At 41.6% G+C, this 18,107-nt stretch overlaps 1 pseudogene; it reads left to right on the top strand.

Moving 5' to 3' along the window:
• Positions 1-415: 415 nt before the first annotated feature.
• LOC138836737 (insulin-like growth factor-binding protein 3 pseudogene) lies at positions 416-1,350 on the top strand (annotated as a pseudogene).
• Positions 1,351-18,107: the final 16,757 nt, after the last annotated feature.

Raw genomic sequence — 18,107 nt, 5'->3', positions numbered from 1 at the left:
CCCAGAGTTCAAGCCCCACGACCGACACACACACACACACACACTGACACACACATACACACACACACACACACACACACACACACACACACACACACACACACACACACACACACACAACTTACACACGCATCATAGCTTCTTCAACTATTGGTGTTGGGAAAACTGGACATCTATAGGCAGAAAACTAGAAGTGGATCTCTGCTTCCACTAACATCAAGTCAAAATGGATTAACTACATTAAAATCAGCCAAACTACTATAAGACAGAATAAGGGTGACATTAGAACTTATAGGTACTGAGGTGCGAGCTGGGCAGCTGCACGCCTAGCAGTTGCACTCCAGATCCCGCAATCTCGCACTGCGTGCCTCGACCTGATAACCGCTTACTCCAGTTGGCCCCTGCAACAGGCTCCATGCATTGGGCGCACCCCGCGCTCTGGGCAGCTCTGCTCACCGCACTGGCCCTGCTCCATGGGCCGCCGGTGACGCGGCCCCTTAGTGCGCTGAGAGCCCTGTGATGCGAACTCCCTGGCCCAGTGCATGCCTCCGCCTGCCACACCCACGTGTGCAGAGCTGGTGCGCGAGCCAGGCTGTGGCTGCTGCTTGAACTGAGCGCTGCGCGAGGGCCAGCTATGTCATGTCTACTCCGAATGCTGCAACTTGGGGCTCAGCTGCCAGCTGCCACGGGCCGAGCCACGCCTCCTGCAGGCGCTGCTGGACGGCCGGGGGTTCTGCGCCAATGCCAGCGTCCCCTGGCCGCCTGAGCACCAACCTGCTGCCGGTGCCCTCTGCCTCAGGAAATGCTAGTGAGTCGGAGGAGGACCGAGGCACGGGGAGCATGGAGAGCCATGCCCCGCCCAGCACACATAGGGTGTCTGACTCCAAGTATCATTCCATTCATTCATATCTAGACACCATCAAGAAAGGTCACGTGAAGGACAGCCAGCGCTACAAAGTCGACTATGAGTCCCAGAGCACGGACACCCAGAACTTCTCCTCAGAGTCCAAACGGGAGACAGAATATGGTCCCTGCCTTAGAGAGATGGAAGATACCCTGAATCACCTGAAGTTCCTCAATGTGCTGAGTCCTAGGGGTGTGCACATCCCCAACTGCGACAAGAAAGGACTTTATAAGAAGAAGCATTGTTGCCCCTCCAAAGGCAGAAAGCGGGGCTTCTGCTGGTGCGTGGACAAGTATGGTCAGCCCCTCCCAGGCTGGGACAGCAAGGGCATGCACGACATGCACTGCTTCGGCATGCAGAGCCAGTAAACCCCACTGCATCAGTTAAATTGGAGCTCCAATACGCTTTACTTTGCACAAAACACTGCCACGGACAGAAAAACACCTGGCTACAGCTTCAACTTATATTTCTTTTTGTGATGAACTGGTTTTTTGTGTGTATTTTTTTTTAAAGAAAACCAAAGTTTAGACAGATTTTTGAAATGTCTATTGTTCCTTTAAATGGTAAACTTGAGCATCTTTTCAGTTTTCAATAGTCAGAAAAGAAAATTAATTTCTCTGTTTCTTTCTGTAAAAATAACTGATACTCCTGCCCAAAGCAGCGGACTTGATCCCCTTCTAGAATCCTCTCCACATCTGCCCACTGGAACACCTGACCTTCTGCCCCCCTCACTTCAGTGGCTATTGTAGAAGACACCTCCTCGTTGCCCTCCACCCTGCTCAGGCCTCATGGAGAACAGGAAAGTCAGAAACTCCAGTAACCTGGCCATCTCTACCATACACGAGACCCCTGGCCATCCTGGACCTAACTTTGATTCCAAGGCTTGGAACCCTGGACGACAAAGCTTCTTCATTTTCTGCAAGTGACCTGATCTGCTTGGAAAATACTAGAGAGATTGAGGTGGAATCTTAACTGACCAAGAAAGTTCTATAAAACTGACCAAAAAGTTCTAGCACATTCTGGGAAACTTGTAAATGCAGATCTTTCTGACCTCCCTCCATCAGGCAGCTTTTCAAGGATGGAGCCCAGTGGAAGGCCGAGGGTTGCCTTGGCTGTGGTCCAGCAAGGCATGGGGAAGGCTGGGAATGTACCCACACCTCACAGGCCTCACCAGTAATGGAGTAATCACTCTGGAGACAACAATAACAACAAAATGTTTTCTAAATTAACTCATAGTTTGGGGTTGAGGATACTAAGCTATTTAAAGGCAAAAGTTTATTTTCACCCCTCATCTTTATTCTTGACCTAACAAAACAATGGTGTTTAATGTTATCTAAACAGGAAAGATGAACAGCTTGTTGAGAGAGCCTCATAGGGACACTGGGAACACATAGAGAATAACTTGTGTTCGTTGAACTTGGAGTCCAACTTATACTTTATAATTCACACATATATGCAGAGAGAGAGATATGTTCTCAATGGTTAACATTGTATACAGCATAGCCCCATTATAACAAGATCCATACTAGATAATCCTAGATAGTGTTATAGATACTAGAAGGTGTAACTATGGCCGTGACACGGAGAGGACACTCAGTCCAGGCTGGGCTTTTCTATCCCCAAGGCCAAACCCATGGCAGTGTTTGGGGTGTGGCGATTGTCCTGCCCTACACTGCTCTCCTTAAGAACAAAAACAGGTCTCAAGACAGTCTGCCTACCTATTACAAGCTTTCCTTTATTTTTTAAATTTTTTTTGGTGGGGAAAGTATTTTTGAAAAGTTTTGTCTTGCGATGTATTTATAAAAGCAAATAATGTTTTTACCATTAATACAATAATTAAAAAAAAAAGAACTTATAGGTACTGGCAGGAACTTCCTGAATAGAATCCCAGGGGCACAACAGATAGGAAAGAGATACAACAAATGGGACTACATCAAAGGAAAAAACCTACACAGGCTAGGGAAATAGGCAGTAAACTAAAAAGACAGCCAACAAATTGGGAAAGATTTTTACCTGCAATACATCAGACAAAGGGCTAATTTTCAATGTATACATGGATCTCAGGAAACTACCCCTCCCAAAACTAATAAACCAACCACCAAATGGGCAGAGGATCTAAGGAGAGACTTCTCAGAAGAAGAGGGAAAAATGGCAAAGAAACATATCAGAAAAGGTTCATCATCCCTGGCCATGAAGAAAATATAAATCAAAGTAATCCTGAGATACCATCTTACCCAAATATCTTGAATTCAGGCAACAAATGTTGGTGGGGAAGTGGAGAAACTGGAAAATGGCAAGGACATTTGCACAACCATGTTCCTTGCTGCTCAATTCACAGTGACAAGAAATGTACACAACGCAGATGCCCCACAATAAATGAATGGAACCAATAATTATGCTATCTATATACAATGAAATTTTACAGAGCCATTAGAAAGGATTAAATAATGTCATTTGCAGGGAAATGGATGACACTAGAATAAATCATGTTAAGAAAGTTAAGCCAACATCAAATTGACAAATGGTACATGTTCCCCTGATATGTGGAAGAAAGGTTTAAAACACAATGGGATTTGACATACTGTGCAGGACTCTAGGCATCATATACAGTAAGAACAGAAGAGGAAGCCTTTGGAGAAAATAACCAAGTTGTAATACCCAAGCACCATTTCTATATAATACTATATATATATACTGAATTGAATTGCAATGATAAGGAAACAAAGGATCTTTTCTTAACTTGTCTTTTCATTTTCTGATGAGTCTGTATTCTTCACCTAATATACACGGAAGATGGGGGAAGGGCACAGAATTAGTGGGAACTGGGTGAAAAATTGCAGCAGCAGAGCCCTCTGGCTGTACTGGACATTGATGAAAGTGAACCATGCAAGTCGAGGGTCAAGATGGGAGGGAGGGTATGGAAGAGAATGGGGGAACAGATAAGATTATGTAAAAGGAAGGAAATGTACTAATTACCTGACATACAGAAAGGTAACCCTGCTCTATATCACAACTAAAACAATTTTTTTTAAAGAAGAGAGTTCCCAAATGAGAACATATGAGAATAGGAAAATACAGAGCAGATAATTCATTTTTATGTCCTTGGTACCTGACAGTTTCAATCAGTAGCTATTGTCCTACCCACTGAGTCATACCTCTAAACCCAAATGTCCTTACAATATTCAAATTTTTCATTCATTTCTTCATATTTTCTATTTACTTTTTGGGGTGTGTTTGTGTTTGTGTGTGTGTGTGTGTGTGTGTGTGTGTGTGTGTGTGTGTGTGTGTGTGAGTGTGTGTGTATAAGAAATGGAGTTTGATCGCAGGATCTAGGTGCTATCCCTGAGTTTCTTTTTTGCTCAAGAGTACACTCTACCACTTGAGCCAAAGCTTCACATCTGGTTTTCTTGAACAGTTTATGGGAGATAATGGATTCATAGAGACATTTTTGCACCTCTAGATTCAAATCATCATCTTCAGATCTTAACCTCTGCAGTAGGTAGTATTATAGGCATGAGTCAAGGCTTATGGCTTATGAATTGTTGTCCCTTTTTAAAAAAGCTGGTGCCAGTGGCTCATGCCTGTAATCGTAGCACCACAGGAGGCTGAGATCTGATAACTGAGGTTTAAATACAACCTGGGTAAGAAAGTCTGTGAGAGTATTATCTCATAAACTGGTTAGCAAGAAACCAGAACGGGCACTGGCTCAAAATGGTAGAGTGATAGCCTTGAGCACAAAAGAACAGGGACTGCCGCCAGGCCCTGAGTTCAAGCCACACATATAAAAAATGTAAAAAAAAAATTGCAATCACTTGTAATCTCAACATCCTCAATTGGTGGTTCATTTAAAATTAATTTGCATCTCACTTTGTACGTACTTGAGAGGGAACTAAACATTTTTCAAAAAATGAGCAGCTGGGTTCAGTTGGCTCATGCCTGTAATCCTACCTTTTCAAGAGGCTGAGAAATGAATATGGTGGCTTAAAGACAGCCTGGGCAGAGAAGTTCCCATGAGACTGCTATTTCCAATTATCCACTACAAAACAAGAAATGGCACTGTGGTTTAAACTGGTATGGTTGAGCAAAAGAATTCTGGGACAATACTCATGGCCTGTGTTCAAGTCCCATGTCTGAAGGAAAAATAGAAATCAAGGCTGGGAATTTGGCTCAGTGCTAGAGTGCTTGCCTTGCATGTTGAAACTTTGGGTTCAATTCCTCAATACCACATAAGCAGAAAAAGCCAGAAGTGACATTGTTGCTCAAGTGGTAGAGTGCTAGCCTTAAGGTAAAGAGCTAAGGGACAGTGCCCAGGCCAGGGTCCAAGATCCATGGTGGATAAAAAACAAACAAACAAAGATAGTTCAAACATTTAAATGATGTGCGCGATAGACTATACACTAAAGATGAAAGATTAAATTAATGAATTAATAATTAAAATGATCAACATTATTTCGATTTTGTAAGTGGTGAATATAGCAGAAAAAGTGATAAGAAATAATGATTCATTTCTAACCACTCATATTGTTTTAAACTCATTTACTACTTTAAAACTAAAGGGGCACATTAGTATCATTTTACAGAAAAACAAAAGTTGTACATGTATTTCAGCCTGAATTCCACATTTTATAATTTTCCTTTTAGTAAACAATCAGTATCTTTTCATATAAAATACCTGTAATCCCTTTATTTAGTACTTATCATTCCAGTATTTGATTATATCATAATTCCTCCCTTACTTTTTCTTCATATCCTTTCTTCCTTTCTATACTAGCAGTTAAATTAAGGGCTTCATGCACTTAAAGGTAGGTCCTCTAAAAGGTGAGGCACATGCCGGCTGTTTTTGCTTTAGACACTTTTGTTTTTGTTGGTCATGTGCCTTGAACTCTGGGCCTGGAGACTGTCCTTGCAATTTTCAGCTCAAGGCAAGTGCTCTACTGTTTGAGCCTCAGTGTCACTTCTGATTTTCTGGTGGTTTAATGGAAATAAGAGTCTCACAGACTTTCCTGCCAAGACTGGCTTTGAACTGTGATCTTCAGATCTCAGCCTCCTGAGTAGCTAAGATTACAGGCATGAGGCACCTGCACCCAGTTCTGATTTAGCCTTATTTTTTTTGGGGGGGGGCTGAACTCTGGGCCTGGCCACTGTCCCTCAGCTCTTCAGCTCAAGGCTAGCACTCTACCACTTGAGCCACAGTTACACTTCCGGCTTTTTTTTTATTCTGCTTATGTAGTGCTGAGGAATCGAACACAGGGCCTCATGCATGCAAGGCAAGAGCTCTAACACTGAACCACCTTCCCAGCCCTACTTTATCCATTTTTATGGCAGGGTTTTCTCTTTATGACCAGGCCAGCATGGTCCACAATCCTTCTTTTTACCTTTTCTGAGTAGAGGAAATATAAAGCACAAAGCATTGGATTCAGATATTGATTGAGATCCAAAATTTTGAATGTTTCCCTGGGCTAGGGTCAAATCATAATCCTCTCTGTATCAGTCAAGACCCAGCAGCTAGCATTTCAAGTATGAGCTCCCATGCATGGCTCAAATTTCTGACAACTAAAACATATGAACAAAGTTTTAATAATTTTAAATGTTGAATTTGAGGACAACGAGTGTTTTTAATTGCCTAGTTTCAAATTTCATCAAAAAACCCAAATATTAACTTTTGATTTCCTAGATTAAATAAGTAGATCAACTTTTAAAACCAACTATTTTAAGAAAAAAGGCTAGGGATGGAAAGTTTGCTCAGTGGTAGAGCGCTTGGCTTACATGCCTGAGGTCCTGGGTTTGATTCCTCAGCACCACATAAGCAAAAATAAAAAAGCCAGAAATGGCACTGTGGCTCAAGTGGTAGAGTGCTAGCCTTGAGCTGAAGAGCTGATGGACAACACCCAGGCCCAGAGTTCAGGCCCCAGACTAGACCGCCCACCCAAAAAAAGGCTAAACAGTAATCATTCCTACCCCCCAATGTCGATGGCAAAACAGTCTATATGCACAGGAGTGAAAGCCAGGCTGTAGGCAATCACACCATCCATGCTCTTATATCTGATTTGCTTTGGAAACAGGATTATTCTTCCATTCTACTTTCTACAAAGATGCATGATTAGCAAGCATGATTTAGAATGAGAGTGGCCTCATACTTCATGTTCCAAGTAGGAGTCTTGCATTCTGTATATCACTCCCATAAATCTACATACTGGACTTGGCTGTATTGTTTCAATGTTGTCTTTTTGTAGTCTTCTATATTGTATTGAACCCTTATACTTAAACTCAGAACTTCTCTTTCTCCTATTATTGCTATTGTTTCCCTTATTGTTAGCACATGTAAACTTGGGAAATAATGAACAGCACGTACACTCACAAAAAGAATGTTCTGAGAATCTTCTTCCCATTTAAAATTCGCCTTAATTTACAGAGAACTTAAAAAGTTTGAACTCAATGTACTCATGTATAATGTATTTTTAAGCAATATAAATTTCATATTTTCTCTTTACTAAGTTGTCTCTGAAACACGTGTTACCTCAGGTCCAAAGGTGTCCTAGTGTTATTTCAGTGAAGCCAGAAAACATTCATTATACCTCAAGCAGCACCATCGATTGTTACTGGAAGTAACCGTTACTGGATATGAAAACTGAAACCAGGAGGGGAATGGAACATAGAGGAATAACAAAGTTCAATTACCTTGTATTTCCTTTTTACTGTACAAGAAAAGTATCCCAAGGTTTGAAGGAAACTCTGTCCCTGGGTTTTCCGAGTGTGCTCTTTACTCATATAAATTTTTTCTCTAAACTTCTACTTCAGAATATTACAAAAGGAAATAATGTACCATTTGAAGGCCAGCATAGAACAAAAGGAAATAACATTGTTTTAAAAGTGTTCTCCTGCAAAGGAACAAAGACATGGAGGTTTTAAAGTGACTTATGGATGGATATTTCACCCCTGAGATGATTCTCTTGATGCAGGAGTCAGTTATCAATTCCTTGGGTCTGGTCCTGAGTTCTACAGAGCAAGGAGGATTCCAAAAAAGCAGGATGCATTGAGTATGATCAGCAAAAGGAGCCTCTTCTCTGACCAGTACTCCTTTAAGGAGGGTCCCAAAGAAATATCTGGGATTTTTGTTTGTTTGTTTAGTTTGTGATGGTTCTGGGGCTCGAACTCAGAGGCTGGATCCTGTCCCTGAACAGTTGTCTTTCCTGCCCACCTGCCCCCAAAGCTAGTACTCTACTGCTTGAGCCAAAACTCCACTTCTGGTTTTTTGGTGTTTAATTTGCGATAAGATTTTGACAGACTCTCCTGCCTGGTTTGGCTTTGAATTAAGATAGTAAGAAAGCTAAGTGGTATTAATTGTATAGTCTTCTCTTTTGAAACGAGAAATATTAGATGAAGTTTATTGTAAAGCTAATATTTGACAATTTTTAAAGGAAGAGAATATGTCTAGCAAAGAAGGCATAACTTAAATAACTCAGCAAAAGTAGGTGCACTGCATCATTTTGAAATTCTTTTTTCTGCTTGGGAAGATTATTGATCTTGTCCTTCCTTTTGGGGAAACTTAAGGTAATATTTGCACTTTTTGTTGGTTGTGGGGCTTGATCTCTGATCTTGGGCGCACTGCCTCAGGTCTTCAGCTCAAGTTGAGTGCTCTACCGCTTAAGCTACACCACCACTTCAGGCTTTCAGGTGGTTAATTGAAGATAAGTGTCTCATGAACATTCCTGACCAGGCTGGCTTAGAATCACAATATTTTGGTCTCAACCTCCTGACTAGCTAGGATTACAGGGGTGAACCACCAGAGCCTAGGTCATATCTGCGTTTATGTGCACTGAATGACACTATGTAGTCAAATATTGGAAATTTGAATCAAATGATGGCATTGCAGCTTTTCAGAAAACTTGAGGTAACAATAAATATGTCCTCTTTTTCCATGTTGTTTCATTAATGACTCATGAGCTATGGGACCCTTAAATTAGCATTCTCTCCCATCTGTGTAGGTGTATTTAGTATCAGGAAATGTTCATAGAGAAATATAGAAAGACTGAAATTTTTAGAAAGCAAAGAAGGTGAGAAAAAACAACACAGAAGGAGACACATTTATTACACACAGATTACAAGTAGCCTAAGAGATTTAGAATGCTAAAGTTAATGAGGAATAAGTCTAGTTGATAACTATTTGTTCAATAACCAAAAGTGGTTTTCTAAAACAGTTTCTGGTATACCGTAGTTACTAACATTTATTACTTAACTCTGGAGTTCCTTCTCTTTTGTCACAACTGTTAATTTGCCTCTGCCATTTTGGTGCCATAAATGACCAAAAATATTTCCAAATCTCACTTAGATTATCCTTCTCATTGTGGTTAGCAGTGATCATTCAAAAACCTGGAATTTTTGAATATCCAGAATTAATCTTCACCGGACATCTAAGCACATTCAAGCCATTAATTTCTGTGACCTAATGAACAAAACTTTTTTTTTTTCAACACAATATCCTAATAAAAGTAAAGTACATGAATTAGGGACTATTGTCAGGTGTCAGTATGGCAGGAGCAATTATATATTCCAAGTATAGGTTCCTTATTTTGTATTTACTAACTAAATGTTTTTTGTGTTTTTTTGTTTTTTGGTTTTTTTTTCTTTTTTGCTAGTCAAGGGGCTTAGACTCAGTGCTTGGGAATAATTCCTGAATTTTTTTTTTTTGCTCAAGTCTATCACTCTACCACTTGAGGCACAGCACGACTTCCAATGGTTTTCTGTTTATGTGGTACTGAGGAAATGAACTCAGGGTTTCATGCATGCTAGGCAATCACCATATCATGAAGCCACATTCCCAGAGCCATAATGACTTTCTTAAGTTGTCATTATATTTTCATTCCATAACCATAATATTGGCCAGGTGCTGGAAAATGTAGAAAAGAATACAATAAAATAAATCCAGTAAGGCTAGATGGACAATGAATAATCCTCACAGTCTAGCAAGGGCACAGAAGGCTTATTTCATGGAGATGTATCAACACTCTGAGTGAGACCGCTCCTGACCCACAGCCCACCTCCAGAACCAGAATGAGTAGGCCATCTTGGGTTCCAGCCACCAGGGGACGTTGGGCCACTTCATATAGCACCCATTCAACTAGTTCCTGAGAGAGAGAATGAGAGAGAAAGAGAGAAAGAGAGAGAGAGAGAAAGAGAGAGAGAGAACCAGAATTACAGTTAAATCTGGTGCCAGAGGCTTAGAAATCTAATCCTAACTAAACAGGAAGCTGAGATATGAGGATCATGGTTCATAGACAGCACAGGCAGGAACAGCTGTGATAATCTTATTCCAAAGAACCACCAGAAAAGTGGAAGGGGCACTGTGGGTTCAAGTGATAGAGTGCTAGCCTTGAGCTGAGGAGCTCAGGAACTGTGGCTAATCCTAGAGATCAAGACCCACGACAGAAAAGAAGTGGAGTTCCCACCATAAGAAGTGGACTGAATATCACCCATTGTCCTAAGGAGCATGGTAGAGAAGTCAGGCCAAGCTTCCTGTGAACTTGAGGTCATAAGTAGGTCACCTGGCTTCTCTGTGCTTCAGTTTCCCCAGCTTCAAAACTGAACAAAGTGAAGGATCCTCTTCCTCATGGGGATAGGGTAATAATGAAAGAGAGCCAAGTTTCAGTTCATAATCCCACACCTGATGCACGATGAATAACAGGCCCCATCTGAGCTCTTTCTGGTATATTCCTGTCATAAGCTCACAGAATTGCCAAAACCTTATGTGAAGGCCCCTCCCTCTCTGCCTAGCCATTCTCTAGTGATCTCTCTGTATAAATCCCTTGTCTCCTCACAACTATCCTGTGAGGAGAATGAAGTCCAATGGTTGAGGCCCTACCAAGAGCTTCACATGTGGTCAAGAATCCACTGCTGTGGATTCTTGGGATAATCCATCTAAACCAACGACTGAGCATGGTGCCACATGTCTACCATCCCAACTAGAGAGGAGCAGGCCTGGTAGAGCATATCTTTCACAGGAGGAATGCAATCCATCCCAGCCTGAGCAAATATTTAGTTTCTATCTCAGAAATGCTCAAGGCAGAAAGGTGGCTCATCAGAGCCGGGAGAGGAAACAAGCAGGGGGGTCATGGTGCCCCCAGAGGAGTGTTTGACCCGGATTGAGTTGGTGTTGGGGTAGCCACTCACCTGTGCTGCTGAGAGAAACTGTTGGCAGCTGCTCCAAGTGGGGCAGCAGCGATGGCAGCATCATTGCGGACACATGGGCCCAGAGCAGATGACTAGGGGAAGGGACCAGGTTGGGATTTATACCTGTTGGCAGCACGCCATTGCCTGAGGTTTGAAACGTGGCACCACATGAAGGGAGGGAAGGGGCCGGGTGGGGGTGGGAGAATCAATTTCTTACTATACTCCAAAGTCACCTAGAGTCTCTTCCTCACCACTTAGCCACCTCTACCTTTTTCAACTACTGTTAGTGGTGTAAACAAACAGAGGGAATCCCAGTGCTACCTGGCAGCATGGAATGTGGGCGTGGCCAGCATTCTTGTATCCCATTGGTCAGAAAGATACAAGAAAGAATGGGGGTGTGGCCAGAATCCTGTGAAGCAAGCAGAATTGCTGAGTGTCAACAGTCCATACTGGGGCAATTTGAGCTGACAGGTTGTTCCAAAGACTTGAGAACAAGCCCCAGGTTTTAACAAACTAAAAACAGATTAACATGCAGATGGCAGTATGCTAATAAATATATATCTAAATAGAATTCCAGAGATGTCTATACATTATTCAGTTATATAGACTATATTCCTTCCAAATCCCAAGTATTCATTATACATCCATGTAATTAATGTTATTGTTAAAATCCTTAAACTATTAAAGAAAGCACTCACTATCCTGAAATTATTGTGTTCCTGTAAATAATAATATTCTTTTAATGCTTCATAAATACTAAATAAAATCAACCAGACTTCTGAAATGATGCTTTTTAATTTTATAGGATCATCATGCACGATGAACTCATTCAACTGTGACATTGACAAAATTCCAATGTTGTTCCTTTGGATGGGAGCCAGTTTCTTAGTATCACCTGCCATTGGTTGGTGTCAGGACGGAGATTCGAAATGAGGGCCTATGTTGCCACGTGGATAAAGGTTCCTTGATAGTCTGTCAGCCTTCAGCAGTGCAAGGTGAAGTACCCTTTGCAACAGTGTCATTCAGACCCAGAAGTGTCACTGCAAAGGAAGAAAACATAAAAGGCCACATTTTTTCTATGCATTGTTTTTCTTGTAAGACCTGGGGTTCTAGGATCACAGGAGCACCTGCGTGTCCAGTGGCTTCACCACATCCTAGTATGATCGAAGCTGAGGTGGACTTGCCATGACCTGAGTTTAAGCCTCATGCTGAGAAAAAAAAAATAGCTCCCTGGCTTGCAATTCACACAGTTTATTCTTACAGGCTTTGGATTTGAACTCAGGATCTGGGTAAATCTGCAGCAATGTGGATAAACGGGAAGGAAGGTCACCTTACATGAAGATAAAAATGTCAGGCCTGTTCACTAGTCCTGAATTCAAGACCCAGCCCTGGAAAAAATACTATTTATATGTATTGTAAAGATAGGATTTATACTTACCCATACATACATGTTTCATGTGTTCCTTGCATCTTTTGTTTTATTCATTTATTTACCATTGATTTTACTATGATAAAACCCATTCTGTTTATTACATTGATGACAACCTATCACAGAACATCTAGATCTGTAGAAATGTTCTCCATCATGCCTGACTTCCAGGATTCTCAGAGAAAAGGAAATTATGTTTCACACTCTCCTTCTTACTCCACGATCCACTTGTTGGTAGTGCTGGGATCTGAACTCTGGGGAGAGCAAAACCAATTGGCCAATCAGTCAAGGTGATCATACAAACCTGTGAGCAACTAAGGAGTGTGGCCAATCCCAGAATCTGACATTGATCCCCAGGGTGGTCTACTATAGTCGGAAATTCATAATTTAAACATAGGATCTATATTGACATACATGTGTGGACAGCATCTTGTGTTAAGTGCAATTATTTTCCTTAGTTTGTCTCTAATTCATGGAGGTATTGTGTATTTTAATAAGTATGGTGACAGGTATAACTGTCCTGACATGGATGACAACCTGTTCCCATGGTTACTGGGTTGTCTATGCATTCTCCATCGTATTTGAGACCCAGGACTCTCACAGGAGAGGATAAAAGGCACAACAACTGGCTTCTGATATCAGGATGAATCTTTTGTCAGTGCTGGGATTTGAGCTCAGGTCTGGGTAACTCTGTTGCACTGTCGGGGAAGAGGAAGCTCACCATCTTTGAAGACTAGAATGTCAGGCCTTGTGCAGGGCCTGATTTGAAGCTCCAGCACTGAACAAAATAACAAGCCATCCTTTTTTAAAAGTAGGATTTCTCTTTACCTACAGGTGTGGTATGCATCTTGCATTTAATGTAGTTATTCATTCTATTTTGTGTATTATTCATGGAGGTATTGTGTATTTTATTGCATATGGTGACAGATATAACAGTGCTGACATGGATGACAACTTATTCCCATGGTAAGAGTTGCCAATATAGCATTCTCGATCCTCGATGAGACCCAGGGTATTCACAGGACAGGAAAACATGTGCCACCATAGCCTTCTCACATCAGAATGAATCTTTTGGTAGTGCTGAAATTTCAACTCAAAGCCTAACAGGCCCAATTGGTGAATGGGTCATGGTGAGCATACCAGGCTGTGAGCCACTAAGGAACTAGGCCATTCCTGGGACCTGAGATGGAACCCAGGTGGAGGCCAATATAGTCATAAATTCATAATTAAAGATTGAATATATATTTCCAAACATGAGTGGGAGGCCTCTTGCTTTTGGAGTAGTCATTCTCTTTGTTTTGTGTCTTATTCGTTGATGTATTGTGTATTTCCTTGAGTATAGTATGACAGATACAACTGTGGTGAACTGGATGACAATCTATTCCCATGAGTATAGAGTCCCATATACATTCTCCTTCCTAGCTGAGACCCAGAACTTGCACAGTACAGGAAAACAGGTGCAACGACTGGCTTCTCACATCAGGGTGAATTTTTGGCAGTGCTGGGATTCGAACTTTGAGCCTAGGAGGCCCAACCGCCCAATGGGTCCACGTGATCACACCAGAATGTGAGCCACTAAAGAGCTGGGCCGTTTCCAGGAACTATGATCAAGCCCCAGGGAGGCCAAAATAGTCCTCAATGATCATTGAAACATGGGATGTATATTCACATCCGTGTGTGGACTTCATTGTGCATTGAGTGTAGTTATTCTCTTTATTTTGTATGCTATTCATGGGAGTGTTGTGTATTTTCCTGAGTATATGATGACAGGAATAACTGGGCTGACATGAATAACAACTTATTCCCATGGCCACAGGGTAGCCCGTGCATTCTCCATCCTCGCTGAGATACAGGACTTTCAAAGGAAAGAAAATAAGTGCAACGAGTGACTTCTGACATCAAGATGAATCTTTTGGCAGGGCGGGGAATCTGAACTCGGGACCTAGCAGGACCAAGTGGCGAATGGGTCCACATGAGCACACCAGCCTTTGGGACCTGCGATTGAGCCCCTGCCCCTGAGGGGACAGTGGGGAGCACAACAGTCATCCATTCATAAGCTGAAGGTACTATGCAAATAAGTACACATTTGTATAGATTAGGAGAGTTGGTAACCTGTGGTAGAATCCAATCTGTGTGACTAACAATTCTTGGATATTTCCTGATGCCTCCATTTCATGACTGTGATGATTATTGTCATGCTTCATCAACTTCTTTACAAATAATCGATACCCCATGAGTCTTGCCTATAATTTCCTACTTGCATCATGCACGAAATACTCATTCAAGGATGAGATAGATCACATTCCATGACTCATCCCAGGTCCAGAAACGAGTATCTCAGGATCTCCAGGCATTCCCTCGGCATAGGGGGGCTGAATTCATGCCTCAGGCCTGGAAAAGATATTCGTTATATACTTTTCTTTTCTTTTGTTCTTTTTTTTTTTTTGGGTCCACTCATAAGCCTGAACACTGGGTCAGGGTGTTGTCCCTCAGATATTCATCTCAAGGCTAGTGCTGTACCTCTTGAGCCACAGCGCCACTGCCAGCTTTTTTTCTGCTTATGTGCTTCTGAGGAATCCAGCCCATGGCCTCATGCATGCAAGGCAAGGGCTCTACCACTGAGCCACCTTCCCAGCCATCCTTATATATATGTTAAAGATAGGATTTATACTTCCATACAGATGGTCAGGTCATATTGTTTTTGCTATGGTTATTTATTTTATTTATTGTGTCATTCATTTATTTAGAATTTATTTTATTGACTCTGATGACACCTATACCATTTATTACATTGTTTACATCCTATCACACAACATCTAGATGTTAGATGTGTTCTCCATCATGCCTGGCAGTGCCAGGATCTGAGCTTTGTGCCTAGCAGGCCCAATTTATGATTGGGTGAGTTTGAACATGGCAGCCTCTAGCCAATGAAGATGTCAGGTGGTTCCCAGGCTCAGAGATTGACCCAATTTATGATTGGGTGAGTTTGAACATGGCAGCCTCTAGCCAATGCAGATGTCAGGTGGTTCCCAGGCTCAGAGATTGACCCCCAGGTTTGGCCAAAACAGCGATACATGGATAGACAGATGAAGGAATACAAATAAATATATATATATATATATATTGATAAAGAGTTCTACAATCATCTCTCTATGATAGAATGACACCTACTATGTTCCTACCAACTCTTAAGTATTTATTATACTGCCATTGAAGGAATATTATTCTTTTCATGCTTAATAAGCTAATAATTAAGCTCATTCAGCATTCCAGGATTATTGCATCCAATTTTAGCTTAGACCGATGTTTAAACTACTCTTTCAATCAGTATTCCTATGCATAGGAATGAGTCTCTTGTGATCTCCAGCGATTGATGTCAAGACTGCGATTTGAACCCAGGGCCTATGTTGACAGGTTGGTCTATGGCTTCACTGATAGCTCACCAGCCACCAGAAATGGCAGGTCAGGTCCACATTGCAGCTTTGTCATTTGGACCCAGGATGGTCACTGTCCAAAGGAAAATATCGTAAAACCCCAGCTCTCTGCAGCTCACCAATTTTTGTGCTTTCCAAATTGTGTTTCTTCCTGAAAGCACTCTGGGCCCAGGATCCAAGTATTGGCTATGGGTCCAGAGACTGCACCCCAGCCAAGGGAGATCCAAGCTGAAGTAGAATTTCCACGACCTGTGTTCAAACCCCATGCTTGTCCAAAAAAACAATATATGTATGTATGTATGTATGTATATATATATATATATAAATACATATATATATACATATTATATATATACATATATATACATATTATATATATATACATATTATATATACATATTATATATATATATATATATATATATATATATATATATATATATATATATATATAATTTCACTACATTAAAAAGATAAAGCTCCCTGGTTTGGAATTTCTTCCAGTTTTTTTTTTCTAGCCAGGGATTTGAACTCAGGGTCTTGGTAAATCTGTAGCAAAATGAATGAAGAGTTGTCATTACTTGCGTTCAAACCCCATGCCAACCAAAAATGAAAAACTACGCCACTGACCTCGGCAAGCGGAGATAGTTGTGGAGATGGGAGGGAAGGATGGTAGGGGAAAAACACAGGAGGAGTAAACAATGCTCAATAGGAATTATTCTCATTACCTTGCTCCTGGAAGTGTAACCCCACTGTAGAATATTTTTACAAAAAAAAACATACAAAAAAGAGAAACAATGTAGTTCTTAGAGAAGCACTTTGCAGGTAAGGGAAGGATGTTTGAATAGCTGTAAAAAACTCTACACTGCTTTTTTTAAATGTTCAGTATGGAACAGAATAAACATAACTGCTTCCATCAAAAAAATTAAGTCACTGTCTTGGAACTGGGGCCACTATTTCTGCCATTGCTAGTTTTTGAACTCACCATCTAAGAAACTCTTTTGCACCATGGGTGAAGGCGAAGCTCATTGTCCTTGAGGAAAAGAAAATCAGGAAAATGTTCCCAGGGCCTGAATGAAGGCCCTGCAATGGGAAAAATATTTCTATACAAATGTAATAAATGGAAGCATTTGTCCCAGTCTTCACATGTTTAGAGTCTCTCCTACATGTGAGGTTTGAGTTCAAACCCAAGATGGGCAAAAAAAAAAATGAGCCTGGTGAGACATATTCTTCTGGGACTCAGAGGAGGGCCAAGGTTATAGATAAGAAGTAGGTTAGAGGGCAGGTGCTGGTGGCTCACCCCTGTAATCTACTCAAGAGGAAGAGATCTGAAGATCCCAACTGTAGAAGGGAAGGAAAGATTTGCTCCAGGAAGTGATATAGCCAGTGCCAAAATTCCACAGTAGTTCTAATATGTGGGTACAAGACAGAGAGCCTCAGACAGAAGGTATAGCATGGGCAAAGGTCCTGAGGTGTGCTGTAGAGCAGGTGGTCTGAGTGGTATGAAGGTTCTATGGCTTCAGAAAAGTCTAGTAGGAAATTCAAGGCTGGGTCAATGTTGACTTGAATCACAGGGCAGAGGGTGGGGTTCCAGAATAGCGCCCAGGGGGAAGATTAACTTGGCTTTTCGCCAGGGACCCAAAGACATTTCCTGTGGTTGGAAACCTGTTTTTACAGCTCCTGACCCTTAGGCCTCCTTTGCATGGAAGAGTCAGGGCAAATGCAGGGAAGAACTCTTGCTTCAGAAAAGCTTCTAGCCCAGGGAAGGTGGCTCAGTCGTAGAGTGCTTGCCTTGCATGCATGAGGCACTGGGTTCGATTCCTCAGCACCACATAAGCAAAAAGAAAAAAGCCGGAAGTGGCACTGTGGCTCAAATGGTAGAGTGCTAGCCTTGAGCTGAAGAGCTGAGGGACAGCGCCCAGGCCCAGAGTTCAGGCCCACGACTGGACCCAAAAAAAAAAAAAAAAAAAAAAAGAAAGAAAAGCTTCTAGCCCAATGCCACCAGTGGCTCAACCCCTGTAAATCCTAGCTATTCAGGAGACTAAGATAGAGATTGAGGGTCAAGCCTGCTCAGGAGAGGAAAGTTAATGATACTCTTCTTGCTGATTATCTACCAAAATCCAGAATAGGAGCTGTGGCTTAAATGCTAAAGTGGTAACCTTGAAGGAAAAAG

Source organism: Dipodomys merriami, unplaced genomic scaffold (genome assembly GCF_024711535.1).
Source record: "Dipodomys merriami isolate MVZ:Mamm:240054 unplaced genomic scaffold, mDipMer1.0.p SCAF_256, whole genome shotgun sequence".
NCBI lineage: Eukaryota > Metazoa > Chordata > Mammalia > Rodentia > Heteromyidae > Dipodomys > Dipodomys merriami.
This window is presented reverse-complemented; position numbering and strand designations above follow the sequence as displayed.